Genomic DNA, 4,953 nt, shown 5'->3' on the forward strand with positions numbered 1-4,953 from the left:
TCATGCCACTACCATGCCGACTCTCTCTCTCTCTCTCTCTCTCTCTCTCTCTCTCTCTCTCTCTCTCTCTCCCTCCTTCTGTGTGGTTTGTAGATAATTTGAGAAACCTCTCTCTCTCTACCAAACTTAAATTGGAAGTTTGATCACATCACTACCATGTTGTCTAGTGTTCAAGAAAAGTGTGCCTCAGCTTATCCTTGAGCCGCTTTTATCACATGTTTCTCTCACAAATGTTTTGGGTAAGCACTCGATGTTGAAAAATGAAAATATCAAGTTAAAGAGAGGGGGTAAGGAGAAAATGCGCTTGAAAAATTAATGAAATAAGAGTTAAATTGTGAAAAATATATGCTATTTGGGAAAATTTCTTATTTGAATCTACATAAGTTGAAATTTTTACGTTTGTGAAATTGATTTTCCCCGAACACTGATGCTGACTCTCTCTCTCTCTCTCTCTCTCTCTCTCATCGTGACTGCACATGAGTTGAGAAACATCTCTCTCTCTCTAGCAAAAACAAAAACAAAAAACATAATGGAAATAGTCTGTGCCGCGTCGAAATAGTCCGTGTCGGCACGCACCTGTTTCGACGCGGCACAGACTGTTTCTTGTAGGTTTATTTTTTAGTTTTTGGGTGAGCATTTGATCTTGAAAATTCAAAATAGCTAGTTAAAGAAGGGGGAGAAGGAGAAAATACGCTTGGAAAATTCATGAAAATAGTTAAATTGAAAAAAAAGTACGTTATTTGAGAAATTTTCTATTTGAATATAACATAGAGGGGAAATTTGTACGTTTGTGAAATTGATTTTTTCTGCACTCATGCCGACACTCCCGCTCTCACTCTCTCTCTCTCTCTCTCTCTCTCTCTCTCTCTCTCTCTTTTAGCATGATTCCAGAAGTGTTAATCATTCACTTCAGTGAATACGTAATTCAAGGCAAGAATACTTTAAAATGCTCTCATGGAATTACAATACCCAGCTGATAAACAGAAGAAGCCCTCCAACTGAACTCTAAAAATATTACTGCACATATCAGTATCAAAACTGTTAGAAATTGCATCCTAAGGACTCTGCAGTGCCTTGACTTAACGCTTCTTGGACACACAAACTGTTCTCCCCCTCCTTTCAGTTGTTTTTGTGTGCTGACCACGTCACACCCGCAAGCCCCAATAATGACAAAGACCACGGTGGTTCCTGATCTTTTGCAGCCTTCCCAGGTCATCTCTCAACTTCATATCAATTTGATTAGACACCACTTGAGAAAATCGACCATCCTTGTAATATTTCTTCCTGTTCAAGAACGAGTCAAGAATCTTGAATTGACGAGGATTGGCGGAGATAAACATCAGGTTTTCAAGCTCTTGAGCAGACAGCTCTCTTGTTCATGTCTACAACCGCTTTCTTGCAGACGAGGTTAGAAAAACGTTTGCCGATACTCTTAATAGATGTCACAGCAAAAATGATCTTCTACTGTCCATCCACTTTGGTGTTGAGAACATGAAAAATGTACTGACTCTCTCTCTCTCTCAACCAAAAACTATTAAAAAAATTGTTGGAAACAGTCCACGCCGGCGTGGACTATTTCCAGTGATAGCTGCTTTTTTCTATTAAAAGTTTCACATTTTTAGCCTCATTCCATCACTACTAACCTTTTAACTCTACCCACATGCTAACTCAAAGATTGTACATACCTTATTTTTCTTCATGTTTGTGATACCACGTTATAGTGGATATGGTGTGCTCATAAATGTCTATATTTCTCTAAAGTGTGTCCTAACCATAAAACTCCACCCTTACTAATTACCTAGGTAGAATCGGCTCCAAAAAATTATTACTGCCCTTAGTATTTATGTAAATATTTCTTTCTTTTGTTTTAAAGGGCATAAATATTAATAGTGTGATTTTATAAAAACAAAAAATATATTTTCACACATATTTTTTCCCATCCCCTTTTATGTAACTAGGTGTGAGTATTTTTCTCCCTACCCACCTACTAATTAGGTGTGTGTTGTGATTTTTGTAAATTTTATATTTATTTACATCTCAAGAGAGTGTATTTATTCATTTATATATTTCTATTTTACTTATCCATGAGATTTCAAAATTTTTTAACGCTAGTTAACTACAGTGTACTTTTTCTTTCACATTGTGTAAAATTGTAAATATTATTTTTTCACTCCACCTATTGTAAGAAAATATAACAATATATATTTTAGCATACCTCTTTTGTATATCTTATCTTATTTTATTTTATTTTTATATTTTATATACATATTATTTATATTTTATTACTATAATCATGCACCTTAGCTTGTACACTTGTTATCATGCATATCATCATCAAATTCAATAATAATTTTTCATGGACTCAATGGAGCATTATTAAGGGTCCATGTAATGCCCTCATGCCTCACCAATTGGAATATATGCAAGCTCAACAACCAAGGACCCCACTTGGAAGACTTTGAGAGGGAGAAAAAAACACATGGTTTTGGGCGCATTTTCATACATGATTCCACTCCGAGTTGGACTTTGCACAAAACTACAAAGTTGTAGCTCCTAAGCTAAGGTTTCTCGCAAAAATTATTTTGCATTTGTTCGAGCTATGAGCGACTTTTTATCGGCAATTTGGTGGACCCCAGTTTTACTGTCTTGGTCCAAAATGCTTCACCCTCACTCTCCTCTTCACCCACACAAACTCTCATTTCCATCTCTATTCTATTCAAACCTGAAAACACTCTCTCCCCTCTTAGTACCTTCCATGAAAGCTTTAAACACTCATCTACCCTAACTACCTACCTAGTAATTATCAATGAAGAGATATGATTGATCTCTTCTTCCAAAAAAACTAAAAAAACAGCAAAAAACTAATTGTGTGCATCTTCTTCATCAACTTAATCTCCTGCAAGCACCCTAATTATGCAAGCCGACAAAACCTCACCACGGATCAAACATTGGAGCGGCAAACGACAAGGCGTTCCGAGCAATAACAGGTTTCTTATCCTTTCAAACTCATCTTTGTATATAACCATTCCATAAAATCACTTTTCCTATTATGCTCATGTGAGCATTCCCTTTGTAAATTATCCAATTGGCACGTTTGTGCCTCACTTGTAATTATTATAACTACTAACTTGTATGCAATTTGCCCATCCAATTTCACCTTAAAAAAGTGCAGACCCCATGTAGATAGAAACACCTCCATTCAACCCTACAAGTTATTTCTCTTCTCCCTATTCTCACTCAATGTAAATAGAGAAGACAAAGTAGTCCCACCATATAAATAATTCAAAAAACCCTAAACCTAATTAGCCACACAAATAAGCATACTTATGCCTAGAGATAATCCACTTGGAAATGCTTTAAATAGAGCACTTCTACATCACTTTGGGGGGGCTTATAAATTGAGAGAAGAAGAGATTTAGCTACTTAAGTCTGTGAGGAAGCCCTTGTGTCAAGTACTTATGTTGAGATAATCGCCAGAGCTAGGCTCTCCATTTGTATGGTCTACTTATCTATCTATAACAATTGGATTTGGGCACACATATTCTCATTATCTCCTAAATCTCTTGACAATTCACAAATTGGTGCTCATTTTGGAGTCTTCTAAAGCTTGCCGCAACAATTGGAAACGTCTACTTGTGGTAACACTTGTGTATTTTCTTTTGAGAGTTTTGTTGATGATGGTGTTGAGCATTGGTGGTACTTTGTTGGTCTAGGTTCAGGTTGGATTGGAGATCCCTCACTAGAGTAACAAAATCATCAATTGGCTTGTGATTGTGTATCTGCGTGCGTCTATTTATGCTCAAGTGTTAGTGCCTTTGTGAGTTTGTTTCATGCATTGTCGCACGTAAGCCTCCTCATTTGGTATGTTAGGATGTATGATGGGGATGATTGTACAAAGATGTGTGTAAGCTCAAGTGTGATGTTCATGTTCTGATATGTCCTAACTCATTCTAGTTAGGTGGTGCCCTTTGTCTTGGTTTTGTGTGGGTTTGGTTTGGTATTTTGGCCATCCATATATATTGTTTGAGCGACACGGGAGCCTAGGTGGTGCTTAGGGGTCACTTCCTTGCTGCTTGCCCCGGACCGCCTCAATTTTGGCGCCCCCACTGAGGAACTCTGTCATCTCTATAGGTATATTTTTAAGGCTTCAGTGTAGTTTGTACAAATCAACTCTTTACACTTGCAATTACAAAGAATCCATCCAAGCATAACATAGTTATTTGTAGGAATGAATAATGGACCCATTGTGCATCCATTTGACTTCACGAAAAATATTACGATAAATGTTTGCATAAGTCGAGAAATTCATTTTCAACAACGTATAGCTTTCTTGTTTGGAGCGGAGGCGTTAGGAGAAATTCTATAATCTCCACTACCTATAATCTTACCACTCATTGATTATAATATATTTTTTGATGTGCATGTTTTCATATTACTCTAATTGAGAAAAATTTCATGAACATTTAGGTTATTTGCATCTCATTTGTAGGCATGAATCCTCACATCTATGGAAAGATTAGGTTCAGAACTAGCCCAAAACATAGTTGAAAGGTTTCCTAGATAGGGATTACATCACTATTCAAGGAGAAGTTTTGCACCTTGATTGTTTTAGTTTGGACATAGAAATAACATTTGAGGACTTTTCTTTTATCCAAGCAGCTTGTGTGCTAGGAGTAGTCAATCAAGTAGTCCTCTCCACTTGAAGGATCCTTTTGGAGTGGGGATTTGACGACTCTTATCTAGAGATAAGAGTATCCCGACTTGACTTTGAAATCTTCAGAGTGTTCCTTGGTGTGATAAATAGGCTACCTTTTGATTTTGAATCTCGAGGGAGGAACGTGCTTCACGATTGGCGTTACGAGGAGGAGCGGATTTCTATCAGATACGAAGGACCTGTGGTCTTTGAATGTGAGGATCCTGCAGCACCCACACTCCTTGGTCACTTCACTTTGG

At 37.2% G+C, this 4,953-nt stretch overlaps 1 pseudogene; it reads right to left on the bottom strand.

The window, feature by feature from the left end:
• Positions 1-1,079: 1,079 nt before the first annotated feature.
• On the bottom strand, positions 1,080-1,700 carry LOC147450543 (small ribosomal subunit protein uS13z/uS13y/uS13x pseudogene; annotated as a pseudogene).
• Between the last annotated feature and the right edge of the window lie 3,253 nt (positions 1,701-4,953).

Source organism: Adiantum capillus-veneris, chromosome 9, assembly GCF_014529385.1.
Source record: "Adiantum capillus-veneris isolate H3 chromosome 9, ASM1452938v2, whole genome shotgun sequence".
Lineage (NCBI taxonomy): Eukaryota > Viridiplantae > Streptophyta > Polypodiopsida > Polypodiales > Pteridaceae > Adiantum > Adiantum capillus-veneris.